This window comes from Plectrocnemia conspersa, unplaced genomic scaffold (assembly GCF_051122295.1).
Source record: "Plectrocnemia conspersa isolate PC_06_02 unplaced genomic scaffold, ASM5112229v1 ptg000010l, whole genome shotgun sequence".
Classification (NCBI taxonomy): Eukaryota; Metazoa; Arthropoda; class Insecta; order Trichoptera; family Polycentropodidae; genus Plectrocnemia; species Plectrocnemia conspersa.
Window position 1 is genome coordinate 23,672,680 of NW_028277174.1, and position 17,038 is coordinate 23,689,717.

Genomic DNA, 17,038 nt, shown 5'->3' on the forward strand with positions numbered 1-17,038 from the left:
AAAATTATAAACACAAATAATTATTTGAAAAATATTTTGGTAACGGGGAGCAATAAGCACAGATTGAGCCGCTGCAGTAGTGTTTTATTGTGATATGAAGTTACATTTAAGAATATACAATATACGGGGCGCGCGCGTACGAACGCATCGAAGATTGCCAGTAAAGAAAAATCTGTTACACCAGTGTTACCAGTGTGCCGCCAAGTTTTAGCCATAATGAAATCTAAATGAAAATATAGAAATATAAATCGGCCCCCTACAATATCTAATTTAAATATATTTACAAATGTTTTTATGCAAAACTCAAGGGACGTCGTTAGATAAAGGTTTTAATATCCCGTTCAAGCAATTCAACCTTAACATATAGAAAACAACTATGATACAAAGCTGTCAAACGTGGTGAAAGGGTTAAAATGAAATAAAGCACGGTATTTAAATAAAAAAAAATAACATATGTGTAATGGATGTCTACTGATGTGATGTAATGTAATGAATAAATGTTTTTCTAGAGTCCCGCCTTTTGAGTGAAATTTGCTTTATGGACATTTTGAAGGTCGAATCATGCAACGGGTTGAATGTTAACGATGCTTTTTGTCGCCCGATGGCGTATTGTTTGTGCAAACGTCATGCACTAAATAATATATTTTTTCTCTGCATTTCGTGGATAATTACGACATGTTGTTTATTTGATCATTTATATCAAAAGAATTCTTTTTTATCTGAACATTACGAGGTATATTGTGGTGGTCTTTCAATTATAGTATTGTTTCTATTACGCTATTGTCACGATCATTCTAGTAATTATCGTGGTTATCGTGATTTACTGAGCAAGTTTACAAAGAACAAGCCCCACAGTTCCTCGAGTCAAGCGGCACACTATCTCTAGTTGACGATCCGAAGTTCACTGTTTCAGAATATGGCTTAAAAACCATGGCATTCCAGGCGTCTAGAGAATAAGTATCTTCACATGAACACTATAGAAAGAAAGGTGGATAAGCATTGAAACAATTTATAAATTTATTTTTAGAAGGCTTTCGTCATCATACAGTTAGAAAAAACGTGTTTTTATGATCGACGAAGATGTGAGAAGACAGTGTCATATTTGGCGAATATCGCCAAATATGACTTGGCGATATTCTATATATATTATATTGGCGATATGACTTGGCCTTCTTGATACTGCAAACAGTGATATTTTGAAAGCCATTTGTATAAAAATGATTTCATAAAGTATAACAATATTAATATGATGCGTTATAATCGATTGGACGGATTTTAAAGTTTTATTATAAAATTTAATACTACAATATTTAGGATTAGATCTATACTTAATATTTGGGATTAACTTTATAATTTTGCAATTTACTTATGCAATGTAAATAAATTTATAATATGCAATATAAAGCTTAGTTAAAACATACTATTCCATATACTCTTCGTTGATTTTTCATCTGACGCGATATTAATTTTTAATACAAGTGATACAAAATTACAGTAGTATCTATCAAATAAATATGTGTCAGAGGTTTGGGGTTGTTTTCATTATTTTGGCAGGCCGTTTATAAAATTGAAATACGCTCTGCTGCATTTTCAAACAATGCTAATTGGGTGTAAATGATGAACGACACTAAACGTGTCTCGTGGAGCTTTTTTTTAAAGCGTATCGTGATAGATTACGAGGGTTTTCTCATTTTTGACGATAACTATTATAGCACAGATATTATGCAACCGGAACATTACAAAGCTTGATTGATGCTCGAAAAAACGCGAGCTGCCATTTTGTGCCAGAGGTCACGTGATTCGCGGCGATATTTCATTTTGGCACATGAGTTTATGCGATTTTATTTCTATGTTGTGGATTGCATGGCGCTGGCCTAATTTATATCACATTGAATGATGAATAATTATTTCGTTTATATGCTTAAAGGTTCTGTATACATATATTTTTTTTTGTTGATATAATAGAGTAACAGTGTTTTAATTTTTTATAAGAGAAAGGGTCTAGTGAAAACAAACAGTTGTTTAAATTAGCAGTTGTAGAAATTGAAAATAGCTTGATATGTAAGCATGCAACACCAACGCACAGCAGTAGCCTAAAATAGTTACAGTCTGTTATTCGTTTTTGTGTGATAAAAGGCTCAAAACCAAATGTAAGTTATCGACATATTAAAGGTTCAGTACAGTAATACATGTATGTCACACTAGCAAATGTACAACTAGATAAAAAAGTTTTTTGACTTTTTTCGACAAGGTCAGGCACAGTTATTAGCGACATCATAATATGTTACAGCAGTCGAAGGCATCGTGAAAAAGAAAGAAAAAACTCAGAATGGCAAGTGCAGTATAGCCAAATATCTACATGTTAAAACGCTAATAATCACGCAACAACTCTTATTAAAAATATTATAAAAATAAACATAATTGCATACAAAATCATCGCAATTTGTATAGCAGCCAAAGCAATGAAATCCCTTTATTTTACCAAGCGTTTATAAGTGCATGTATAGTTCACTTCATACACTTCCGAGAAGAACTTGTATCAAGAACAATTACTCCTGATTTTGGACACACGAGAGGTCATAGGAACTCGCACCAAACAGAGTTTTGCTAAGCATCAACCGCTGCTTCTCTCTTCACGTTAACTTTGGTCCAGCTGCGATATCCGAAATCCAGAGTTTAACCTGATCTTTGGAAGCAACTGGATGTTATGAGCGTAGCACTAGTATATTTACAAGTAATTACATAAATAATAGGTGATTTTAAAATTGTTCACATTTAATTAAAATTTATAATCAAATAACTTTGCCTTATATCAAAAAATATGATACAGTACAGGCTTACAATTAAGTTCTAGGTAGTCTTTCAGGTTCATTAGCCTAAAAAATATAATTGTTTGTATATAATAAAATGTAAATTGTCGATTGCCAGAATTTTTATATTGACTTTTCGTAGGGCGTATTCAAAGAAATATATGAAGTTTCAAACATTGTTCAAAATGAAAATTTGGTTTATGTTTTGATTCGACAGAAATCGAATTTCCGATTGATCTTTATTATTCTTTAACAATAAATGTATATTCACTTAATGTATTATATATGTAGTATATAAGCATACTTATATTATAAAACATATTTAAAAATATAATATAGTAAGGCGTCGTTATATTGTGTTTATTATAAAATCACTTTATACTAATTTTATTTGAAAAAAATATAATATACATTATGTAACATTAATATTAATAAATTACCAAGTAAATAATACAATTTAACATTAAAGGATTAGATAATTTAGTTAAACATGTTTTTATCCTCAACCATAGATGTCTCTATATGAACATTTCTGTAAATATTTAATTATTTTTCACTCGCTGTTTCAGGACTGAATGGGATAGTAATCCCTTTATAGTAGATTGTCCTAATTATTATTTAGCAATAATAGTGCTTTTGATAATTTTTTGGATTAAAATACATGTAATAATTTATTAATTAATTGTTTGGAACAATCATGATTTGTACATATTTAATAAAGGTTATGTGTGTTTACCATTTTAACCAAATAATTGAAAGCTATAATTCTTAAATAAATTACTTTTCATCTGATTCTCATGACGTCATCACTTACTGATCTTTGGAAATGAACAAAAAGGGTGACAAGTTGTGCATAAATAGCTATAGATCAGACGCTTCTTGTATACCAGCGCCTTTTTTAATGAGCATTATGATACAATTCACCGAGTTCTCGCAGATAGTTGTAAGTCGCTATGCATTTCTTTAAATTACTGAAGGATGTTATTGACAGTATTATTAACTATTTTATATTTTAATTTATTTTCTATTTTATTAACTATTTTTGTGAAATTTTAGTTTAGGGTTCTGGAACGTCTTAGAGAATCACGATCGCGTCCTCTTTTGATGTCCATTAGAGCCAGGACTAGACGACTCGCGTATGGCTGTCGCTATCCAACTCATTAATACACTGGCATTGCACATTAATCTGTTTAATGTCAGCTACAAGGAGATGGTTTGGTTCGTATTACTTGATTATAATATGATTTTTAATTTCTCTTTCCTACATGTATTATTTTTATCTTACATATATTATATTTTTTATGTATTGTTGTTTTTATGTCTCTCTTAGAAGAAAAAAAGCCTTTGCTATAGAAAATTTAGCCAAAATTAAAATGTATAATAAACCGATAGAATGGCATAATAAGGCCAAATACTTAGGTCTTACCTTAGACTCTAAACTTTCGTGGAAACCACACATAGACACTCTAATTCATCGAGTTAAATACACAAGAGCTAAGCTTTACCCCCTTCTTTGCCGCAAAAGTAAACTAAGTATAAAAAATAAACTGCTAATTTATAAAGCAATAATCAGACCCGCAATGTCTTATGCATCCCCTGTGTGGGGATACATTATAAATACTCGCAAATACCCTCAAAAATTACAAGCCCAGCAGAATATTTCATTGAGAATCGCAGCAAACGCTCCTTGGTATGTTCGCAATTCGATGTTGCATCAGGATCTAAAAATAGACACACTTAAAAATCATTTCGAAAGGCTTAATAATAGACACCGCGAACGAATACAAAATCATGCAAATGGCTTAATAGCTGATTTGTTTGATTAATTCCAGTTAATATTTCTTAAACTTTAATAAATAAAATAATAATTAAAAGGTGATGCGTGTTAACACACACAGACACCAATCCTCGTCAAGCAGGTGAGAGACTTAAGTCTAGAAACTGCGAAAAAAATATTAGATATTATATGTATTGTTTTTGATCATTTTGACACATTGGTATAACTTGGTCATATGGTCACAATGTTCTTAATTTATTTTAAATAAAAAAATATATATTTACAAATTCAATATTTAATTTAATTTATAAAAATATAAAGTAAAACGTCTTAAATAAAAGTCCTGTGCTTTCACAGCTTCCATGAATTTATTTGTGCATATCTACATAATTTTTGAAAAATTTCAAGCATCTCTTTAAACAGTACATAATTTTACTGTCGTTTTTTGCGTTTTTATTCAATTTTCTCTGATCACAATTGCGTGTAATTAAAAAATAATAAAAGTAAATATATCTACATGACAATCATGAAAATAAATTTGTTAATTTTTCCCCTCATTCCTTTTCGATTGAATTCACGCATGGTCGCAATGAAAGATTCTTTCAGTTGACATTAGCGACCGTCGATTTGATCCAGGGGGATTTTAAGGGGTGGTATAAAGTAAAAAACCTTCCCATTGAACACGAACGGTGGAAAACGGGGAAAAATGTCCCGTAATGAAATAATAAAGTGGACATTTATTTTCGAAGCTTATTCGCAGGGTCGTAATTCAACAACAATTTGTTTCTGCGACCCAATATTTACTTTTCTTGAAGCGTGCCGGCCCTTTGAACGGCCTCTCTCTCTCTCTGGCCTCCAAGTGAAATATTTGTCTTTCCCACAAAGGCAATTTACCCTTTGTCCCGCTCTCTACTTGTTTTCGATTGCAATCCCGAATTGGATCGTTTTTTTCTTCTTCGTGCTTGCGCTCGTTTCTTGTGCTCGAAAAGCCGTGCGCCAAACGGAAGATCTTTTTCGCAAATCATTTGTGACCGTCTGCTTATGGGAATTTTCATTAAAAGTATAGAAATGATCGAATAAATAGGTTTTACGCGACACAATAACGCTGTAATACATACCTTTTATTTTGGGTCTAGATTTTATTTAATAATTGGCGAATAGGTTCTATTAGCTATATATTGAACTCAAATGTTTTTTGATAAGATACAAATTAAAAACGGTAGTGATTTGTAGTTTATTATTAAAAAAAACGCAGATGTTAAAATTGTACAATTTTTTTCCATCTGTTGCAGACTCATTCTTTCTACAGAGTGATTTAGACTCTATGGAGATGGGATTCCGTTAACCGTTTGTCCTTTAGTGTCGGAAAGTACCATACAGTACAATTTACTTGATCCCGTTCGCCATCAGTTTATTCCTACGATCTTGGTGGGGACATTTTAATTAGAGAACTTCCACAAAAGAGCTCAGAATCACTTTTGAGAGCTAGTGGAGGTTATCTCTACACGTACACGACGTCTGTGATAAATCTTTTAAGATGCTCGGCTTTGTTATGAGAAACGTCTTTCACTTTGATGATCCGTCAGTCATTCGCGACCTCTATGACACTTTTGCTCGTAGCATTCTTGAATCGGGATCTATAATTTGGAATCCCCGAATAACCATTTTAGTAGAAAAAATTCAAAAAAGGTTTTTAAGATACCTTTTCAAAAGGATATTTGGTTATTATCCGATCTTATATCCCAGCACCTTTATTTTAGGAGCGTTGGGATACGATTCGCTGAGTTCTCGCAGAAAGTTGTATGTCGCTAAACATTTCTTCAAATTACTGAAGGATGCTGTCGACAATCCAGCTGTTAAGTTCCAGAAGGTACTCGAGAATCACGATCGCGCCCTCTTTTGATGGCCGTTGGGGCTAGGACGTCCGCACTTGCCGACTCGCCTATCCGGCTCCTTAATACGCTGGCATTACACATTGACATGTTTAATGTTAATATTATTTTTTGTGTATTTTAATTATGTATATATATATTTCCGTGTATTAAATAATACAATCGTTGTTTTCGACCACCGTGACGCATTGGGGTAACCTGTAAGGCTGCGATGATTTTAATTTAATCTAAATAAATAAATGTAATCAAATATTACATATTTTACAAGGTTTCTTTAAGGAAGCTTGGTCAAATGAAGAGAAGAAAAAATAAAAGTAATTCTTTTAATAACGCTAATTAATGGTTTTCAATACTTTGTGTAGCTATTTTTCCGATAATTTTATGTAAGGATGAGCTTGGTAAAAGAGCGATTTTTTATGGAAAATATTAAAATAAAAATCCCTGTCGTAGCACGACGACGAATACTGGTACGCAAGAGAATTAACATGCTAAAGCAAAAATAAAATCCCTATCGTTATTTGTTTGCGAAAGAGAAGTACTTGGACAAAAATGGAGGACCTTGAATTTTAAATGAGAATTTTAAATACTATATTATATGGTTTGATGTTGACATTCTTAGGGATGGTCAGTAAACAAAATGGTTTTCTTTAATCTAACATATGTACGGTTGGAATATCAGCTGTAGTAATGTAAAAAATATTTATAATTTGGTAAATAATAGACGCGCATGTCAAGCATTGGTATCAATAAATATAAAAATATTATATTTAGTGCCCATAATGAATGTATTATTGCTCACAAATTGTCTACAAATTGCTTACAATTCTCTTGACGATTTATGTCATTAGAGGAACAAGCAAAATCCGAAAGTTAATCTACAGAATGACAGAGAGAAAAGCAGTTTATTATTAACCCAATTACATTATATCTCAGAGGGCAGTTTATATGGATGTAAAAAAACTCGGAATCAATACGTAATAAAGATTTTCATTATTTTACTAAACTATACTTATATTTTTATTTTCATCTTAATCATAATTATATAAACATTTATTTCTTATTTTTTTGGAACCAAACTAACTGTACAAATCGAACGTGACTCGCGTGCCGTTGGGCGTTCTTACCGACGTTGATTATGCAAATTAATGAAGGTTTTAAAAGTTAAAAATATATCCACCCTTTCCAAGTTTAATATTGTGTTTAACGTAGCGATATTTCAAATTAAACCATAGTATTAATGGTTCTATCACGATAGATCGATCGTTGCTCGCACAGCACGCATATCACGAACGACAACCGACGTGTGACTCCAAACCTGAGTTTAAACGAACGTTGGTTATACATACATGTACATATCACACAACATCCATTTTTAATTCTCGCCAAAAAAATAATGATTTACGGATTGTAATAATTGGCAGCGATTAATATTTATAACGACACGTTATATTTTCGGCGTGATGTATTCATTTAACCACGCACCGTAAGTTATGTTGTAATATATTCCATACACACATATGAATATTTTTAATTTATGTTTAATCTTATAAATACTGTTTTATTCATTTCTACCTAATAGTACGATTCATAGCGAATGCATTCTCATATAAATAAGTCGGTTGAATAACCTAAAGGCACTCGAAACTTGGAAAGTTTCCATTAGTGTTCTCGAAACGCGATAGCAGGCTTTTATGCTCAGATGGTATAATTATCATTCAATGTGTGCCAAGATAACAACAATAAATGTCAAGTGCTTCGTTAATCTTGCTCAAGTCCATCGAATGTCGGATCTAATTTAATATTATTATAAGTATTTATGCACCAAAAATAAATGAGTTGCATAGAAAAGGATATTACATTAGTAACCGTTCATTGTATGCAGTGGCGTAGCTAGGGTATGTGCCGTTAAAATTGACGCCCCCCCATACATTTTTTGCAGGGTCATAAAATCAGCATTTTTTTAAATATTAAATTGGTTATTATTTAGCTCTTGTTATTCGTGGATTTAAATATGTTTTAGTGCATTCAAGGTTAAGAACCACATTAGACGATCCTATCGCGAATATACCGCTCCCAAGCAAGTGCCACCCGGGGCGGCTCGCCCCCTCCGCCCATCCCATAGCTACGCCACTGGTGTTGTATTGAATAATAATTATTTATAAAATAAAAATAAAATAAAACACTGATTGTAATTGAAATAAAATAAATTATCAGTTCTGAATTTGGGGAGTATTTTTATACTCGCTTTAGTTACAATATATAAGCACATGCTAACTCAAAACTTAGCATTCTGAGACGATTGCACCAGCAGAGCTACGACGATCAAAATGATCAAATATAAGTCCAATAATATTATTGATTTAACCTTTTTAAGGTCAGTAAATTATAACGAACAACAATAATAAAGCGTATATATACCTAATTTTATCAGGCTTCTTAAAAAATCTTAGTAGAGTTTAATTATAATACAATATTAAACATTCTAAATTATAAATAGAATAAAGGTACAATTAAATTATTTATTTTAACAATACTTTAATGAGGTTTGAACCGTTTTAAGTGATTTACACTAAATTTTTTAGGCTTCGCGAATAAATAGCGTATTTGGATAAGTCTAAGTTGGGTTTAATAATATTACAATATTTTTTTTTATTATAAGTAAAATAAGGGTACAATTAACATATACAAAACAATGTTTTTCATATAATTGTTTATTTTAAATTTACTTTAATGGCGTCTAAATGTACTAAAATAACGCAGTTGTCAATTTAGTGTGCTATTTTAATGTGTCAATTTTGTCAATAGCATTTTAACATATTTTTAGTAATTTTCCTACATTAAAGATGTTCTTACATTATTTAGTAAAAAACTGATTCAAGTCGATTTAAAAGGACTTTATATCTGGTAAATTTATACAATTCTTTAAAGTTTTAACATATTTTAGTCTAAAGGTGCAAAGTCTCATTTCAAGTCTCATTTCATTGTTCAAGTCGATTATGAGCAGCACTTAGTGGAATCAATAGTAACTCGTAACTTTGATGGTAGCAACTCATAATAAACGATACAAAAATGGCCTTCTTTATGTGTAGTGTTTCTCATTTCGCAAAAAAGGAAAATTGATCTGAATTGTTCAAGAAATTTAGACATAAAGTATGTATTTATTTACTACAGTATATATTGTAAAATATGTTATTACACATTCGATTTGTATGAATATGTTATTACATATTCAATTATAGTTTTTAATTAAAAATGGTATAACATTTATTAAAGCATACGAATGTATAGTCATTACATTATGAATTTATTATATAGGATATTATTCATTTTAATTAAAATATTTAACGCATGTTTAATTAACATTTACGCTTTTCTCGTATTTGGAAAAAGTATTTATTGTTTGACTTATTTAGAATTTACATGAAAACATTGATTGTTGTTCCATTTTAATATTGTAGCAAACGAATTCTTGCTAAAGACTCATTCTTAAATCACTGATCCTTGCGTTTTTAATTTTTTTTTTGACCGACAAATATTTGAGAAAATCAAAACGAAATGTTTGCTGATCGTAATTCGTAGAACCGGTTAAAAAACCTGCATTGAATTTTAAGTGTTAATCGAAATGCCTTGTTTCTTTACTAACGAACTGCTCTAAATGCAGCTGTTGATTTAGCAGATTTAAAACTATTACATGTTTTGTAAAATTTTAGCAGTGATGAACAACTTTTTAATATTTGTATAAATTTGTTTTATAACAAAATAATATTTTACTTACAAAATAAAATTGCTTCTTGACTATCGCAAATTTTGGTAAATGTCTCGAAACGTAGTACCAGTAACGTTTAGTTCCCCACCAATATTATGTGTCGGTAACAGGCAGCCATCATTAATCATGGTCTTGATTTTATCCAAGTCTGCGGTGATAGGTAGTCCGGGACAAGATGCATCACTGAAACCAAAATTTTCCTTTTGAATTATCTACAACATCGACTCCATATACAGCGCTTTTTCTCCATCTTTACGATGCGTTTTTGCTTTTTGGTAGTAAAAAACGTAATATGATGAAAACGTTCTTTATTTCTTGACATGTACAAAATTTCATAAGTTGGTAACGATATAAAAAAGCGATGTTCCAGCAACAAACTGTTGTTTTACATTAGCAAATTTATTACATACATATGTATATTTTTTCACTTGTTATTTATCATTAATTGCTTATATATTATACATACATGTATTCTTTAATTGTCGACCAATGAAAAATAAGCATTTAAATATAAAACAAGATGGCCGACATTTCCGTGACAACAGTGTCAATAATTTTGTTATGCGATAATAATTTTCATTATTTTGGTATGTGCTTGTTCGATTTGACTGAATATAAATATTCGGATTGCAAATTAACTAGGTATTTTATAACTATCAAAATGAAATATATACATAATATGTGTAAGGATTATAATAATACATTGATTCAACTAGATAAACAATCATGAAACAATCTTCAAATTTTGAATTCCTGTCGCCGAGCTCCGAGGCTAAAAAGTGAGTTTTTCTTTTACATTACATAAAAATTATCGTTGCTTCTGATTTAATGCACATATTCGCTAGATCTGACGAATTGCGAATAAACCAGGTACGTTTTAATCGTGATCGTGTAATATATATATATAGTAAACGCTTAACGCCAGCAGAACAAATATTTTTGTTTTGCTGGCACGCCAGCTCCCCCTTATTTTTTGATAAAAAAAATAAAGGTCTCATAATTATTATTATTTTTAAAGCGCATATTGCGCTTACTGTCCACTTTTGATCTAAAGTAACAGATTAGATGCTTGCTATTTTTAGTTCATTGTTTCTTTCTAATTAGTATATTTACACATAAAACATATAAACATACTTTTTAAATTACAAAGTAACTTATGGTGTAACTAAAAAATGATGATATTATTACTAAAATTTAAATTTATGATAAAATCGTGTTATATGCAGCGTTAAAATGGGCACTCAAACACTTAAAATACGCTAAAGCACAATCAATGACTTATAATCGCTCACATTGCACCAACTATAGTTGATCGATTGTGTTGTAGCGTCAGTAAGGTGTAGCAAAATATTTTTTAATATCAGACATATTTTTGAGCGGGGTGTAACTGCATTATTTATTTAAACTATAAACCTACTTCTAAACGATACAAAATGTTACGTTTTAATATTATTTTTTATGTTAAAAAGATTTTAGTATTTTTTTGTTTTATTAATATTTAGTTAAGTTACAAACCTATTTAAAAAATTATTACAGTGAAATCTCTTCGTAACGAATACCGAAATAACGAAATTCCCAGTTTAACGAATCTTCAATTTGTCCCCGAAAAACATTCATCTGACAATCTTATAAGAGGTTATTTTGATGCTGTAGTAATAAACTAATTAAAAATAAAATAAAAATATAATATCTTTCTTACATTCAATGTAACGAATTTTCAGTATAACGATTCTTTTTTTTCAGAGATTTTACTGTACAATGTTTAGTTTTATTATTACATAGCTAAGTTCTGAACCTAGTTTTAAATTATATACAATATTTAGTTTTATCAAGTTACAAATATTGTTTTAAATAATATAAAATGTCCTCTTCTGAAAATATTTAGCTAAGTTGTAAACCTATTTTCAAGTGAATTGAAAATATTAAGTAGTTTTTTATAGATTGAACCCTTTCGACTATCATTGAAAATCCTTAATATTGTATATTATGTCTAATTTAAACCAATAAATTAAAATATAGATTAAAAAATAATATTTAAAACTCAAAACGTTGAGGGTCCGGTTATCGCACACTCGCTAGCTAGTTTCTTTATAATTGTTTCGAAATTGGCATCAGACACTAGAAGTTGTACATATTTTTTATGGTATTACGTTGTTCTGTCAGGATATTGATTTTATGTATTTTACCTAGTCGGAATTTTAATTTCTTGGAAATTTTGCAGTTGATATTTGGAATGTCGGTAATTTAGTCTGTCGGGATTTTACTCGGCATTTTGAGAATTGTTTCTAACATTTCTTAAGCACAAAATAACTAATCACTCTCAAACCTGTATCAACTATATATGATCCTTGTATTGTACGATTTTGGTACATTGGGCGACATGTTTACCAATGCATATCTTCTCTTTGGAAAAGTCGTCTCGATCTCATCAGTGATTGATTGTATGTACATCGACGGATTGTGCGAGTGAAAAATGAATATTTTTGAATAACAGCCGATGGGTTTACGCGGGGGTGTGAACCACCCCTTATTGGCACCGACCACCCCAGGATGTTTTATATTCGCGGCGACGCGGATTCATGCAAACGAAATGAATCCGAAACCGGCGTAAACAAATACCCGGTTGAATAATGAAAACCTGTTATTGTTTATGCCCATAATTGGATTCGGTTCCGATTGATCCTAAAACAAATCAATCTAATTATTTTTCAAAAGCGCGCATTGCCGCTACAAATCAAGTGGAAAGGGGTAAATTAAAACCGATACCGCACAATACGCAAACGAGAGCGAGCACTCGGGTGCAGCATCCGAACGAGAACAATCTTATCGCGCTACCAAGAACTATTAAAATAATAATTTGAGATTGTTAATTGACTGGGGTGGAGATAACGTGCTTGGAAATGGCATAAACAAGTATGTACTAATCTAGGTTAAAGGTTTAATCTATGATACTATTATTAAAAAATAGTTATTAATGCATTTTTATTTGATATTTATCATTAAAATTTAAAATAAAAAAAAATATGTATAATATAAAACTCTTAGAAAGTAAGGAGAAGTATGTTTAAACCAAAGGGCACATTATCAATGTTAATACATTTTAGACATGAATGCAAACTTATAAATAAACAAAGTTAAACTTAAATTAAATTGCGTTGAAAGTTTTTTCAACTTTCAACTTTTTCAATTGAAATTATGCTTATTAACTTCTGAAAGCGACTTAAATACATTTGTACAGTAATGTGCATGTTGTTTTAGAAGTATCTATAATACAAAGCTTTTTCAGCAATTAATATTATTTTATTTATATGCTACTTATACAGCCCACCTAAAATAGATTTTTTGGTGAACGCTATTTTATTAATTTTTATTAACAAATTTGATGAAACGAGACTCGAATATTTTTTTCAATTTAAGGATTGTAGAATATATAAAAGTTATCAACCCATAAATGTAAATGTTTTTATGCCCTTATTACAATGAATATTTATTATTAAGTATATAATATTACCAAAGCAGAACGCGTGGCTCTTAGTTTTATATTTCTCAAAAATTGACTGTAGATAAAGTTTTTTATTTAATAAATGAACAAATTATTTAAAACGTAGCGTGTGATCTTTCACTGCCGCTTTAAATGGTGGATGTGATATTACATCTCAATGGTTGGCTTATTTATCTGCCACTTAAAGAGTTGCAGAAAATATACGGATTACGCAATACATTACAGGACTCCCTCCCGAGCAATCATGTGGTCAGAGTGTCAGCCATAATAGATAAGCTTGAAAAAGTACTTAGTTTTACGGTGCATTTTTCGAACTGATGCTCTAAAATATTTTGCTGATCAGATCCAATAGCACATACGATACGAAGCCCAAGACCAACATGGCCATAAATGCTGGGATATTGCAGGGATTCTCCTGCTAGGTGCAATAAAATAATTTCTTCAGCTATGCAAGGACAGGCACATATTAAATTTCTATATAATTGTTTATTTTAATTTACTCGTATTTCCAGAAACTCTAACCCGATGTTTAAATGCACTATTTGGGTGGCTTCGTAAATACAACATTTTAATTTATGATAAATTACTATAAAAAATATCATTCAAAATAATAATGTTTTTTAAAAAATTGTCTATTCCATTTGTAAAAGTAATTATCTTTAATAAACATGTTATATTATATAACACAAAGAGAATATTAAATCAACTCTGATAAAAATACACTGTCAGCGTCATAAAAATTAATTTTAAAAACACATTTCTTATTAAATGAAACCCTGTGTAAAACGGAACATAATACATTTTAATTAAAAAGCCAATGAAAAACAAACACTTATCCAATTACCATAGTCGTTATTATAGGAACATATATAAACGACAAGCCAGTATGCATCTGAAAGAGAATATATTTTTTGTTCATTTATAAATCTACCCGGACTACCGCTAAATCTGACTCAGTCAGAGATAGATAAACGGAAAATTTCATTTGTGCAATGCGGCTTCTTCATTACAACGCTCGTTTCATATTTCACGTCAATGTCACGTATCAACCCTATGACTACGCATACAACCGTTTATCATACACATATATATATACACATACTTTTATGAAATCTTACATAAAGTCGTTTCAAAAATAATTGTAATACGTAACGGTAAATTATTCACGCTTTCAAACGCGGTATTGTACTTTGAAGTTAATCTTGTACTTGTGCACAAGATATTTTTAATATAATAATAATTACTCATATGCCAATGTATTTATGAATTAAATTATTAATAATATGATTATAGACTATGTATATATCTTCCTTATATAATATGCTCATACCTGCCGAAACTATGTTGTTCATTAAATAATGAACTTTTGATAACGTGTAAAATTCCAGCCGTAGTTCTGCTGAAAGTTTATTGGTGCCACTCCTCTTAATCTTAATTATGGTTAGGACTTTCTCTTGGTATTTATAATTATACTTATATAATATTACATTAAATTTTAAAGCCATTGTTGGCTTTTGTTCCTAAATTTTCTGCTTTAAATAAGAAAAAATGTCGTGTTTTTAAATAAAATATAATTTGAAATAAAAATGTATTTTCTATCTGCTTAATAGATTTATCTTTTCAAAGAGTTCAACTGTCGTGTGTATTGGCCAGAAATAATCTAAAAATATATTTGTCTCTGCAAAATATGTTCTGTTTATCATCTATTCAGTCGCTTCTTATTTTTTACACATAGTATTCTGTACTGACCATAGAGATAATTTAGCACTCAAATATTAAATACGGAGCGTTCTTCTGGGCCTGATTTGATTCCCAATTTAATTTTGAAGGGTTGCGAAGTTAGTCTCGCTGTTCCTATAAAACGTCTATTTGATCTAATTTTCAAGACTTCATCACTTTCGTCATAAATTATGTATAAATAAATCTGAATGTAATGCCTGCAGTACACTCTCTGGAAGTTGTCCAAACCGAAGTTACAACTGAAGTCGGCCGAGATCTACGACTTCGAGTAAGCGACCACACTGTCGCAAATTTCATATGCCGTGGGGACGGCGGCTTCTGTCACGTACAGCCGGCATATTTGCGCGCGATCGAAAAAAATGCCAAATAATCGCAATATTTTTAGGTAACCATGTAACAGAATCACTGACTAAAATTTTTAGCAAGTATAAGTCCGACAGTTGATCATGAATAATTATTTAATATTTTATTTCACTAACTTTTTTTCAATTTATATTATGCTTGTACTACACTTTCTGGAAGTTGTCCGAGCCGAAGTTCAATTAAAGTCGGCCGAGGTCGCCGATTCCGAGTAGCGCCCACACTGCCACAAATTTCATATGCCGTCCGGACGGCGGGCGTGAATGACGTACCCACGGCGGCTGCTGTGCCAAATAATGTGCCAAATAATCGCAATTTTTAAATTGTCATATTATTCAAATTACGCTACTGATAATTATAAAAGTTTGTGTGGGCACTCACCAATACAATATCAATGAAAACTTTTCGGTAATAAATATTCAATCTACGCAAAATCTTTGTCGGCTTTTGCAAAATGCCATAAGGCATAAAAATGATACTTCAGAATACAAACACCACATCTGTGACTATCCTAGAATTTGTCGCCATAGATTCTAAATAAGAATTCGTTATGGTGTGACATTAATATAAGCCGATCTAGGAAAATACAGAAGGATATACGAAACGCTTTTTCTTTAACAAAATCAAGTATGTACCACAAATTATTTTTTAATTATTTAATTTTATATGAAAAAAATTATATAATAACGATATCTGTTAGAAGAATATACTATCTAAATTATAATTAATCTCATTTGCTACCCTAAAATATTCAAAGATGTTAGTAAGAGTCTGTTGAAGTCCCCGATAATCTTGACCACGTGACCACGATGCAGCGCTCTACATGCGTATTGACCATAGGACTCTTACGCGCATACTGAAATTGAACCGAGTTACTCATTCTATCTCAGTTTGCGAAACACTAAATCATTATCTCTGTCACTCTCGTCACTTAACACGCTAGAGAGCGAAAGGGGAAGTATCTCACCGCTCGCGCTCGTAAGAGCAGCTCCGACTTCGGTCCGTTTGCTGACAATGTTCGGAAGCTCTCGAAGCTGGCCAAAGTGACTGAATTACTCCCACTTAACCTCCCGTTCTGGTAACCTCAGACAACTTCCGAGAGATTTTAGAGCGGGCAGAACCGAACTCGACCGAATTAACCCACTATATTCGCCGTTCTTGGCCAACCTTGGCCAACTTCCAGAAAGTGTA

The 17,038-nt window shown here is 31.1% G+C and overlaps 2 protein-coding genes across 2 annotated transcripts in view; one reads left to right on the top strand and one right to left on the bottom strand.

Annotated features, from left to right (window-relative positions):
* LOC148231082 (junctional adhesion molecule 2A-like) overlaps positions 1-17,038 on the top strand; it is a 314,013-nt gene that overhangs the window by 187,789 nt on the left and 109,186 nt on the right. The window lies entirely within an intron of this gene.
* Positions 1-17,038, bottom strand: part of LOC148231087 (ribosome biogenesis protein BRX1 homolog) — a 224,610-nt gene that overhangs the window by 3,969 nt on the left and 203,603 nt on the right. Inside the window, exon 2 of the mRNA XM_088195861.1 lies at positions 10,255-10,428. The gene's annotated coding sequence lies outside the window, so the exon portion shown is untranslated. The remainder of the gene's footprint in view (positions 1-10,254; positions 10,429-17,038) is intronic.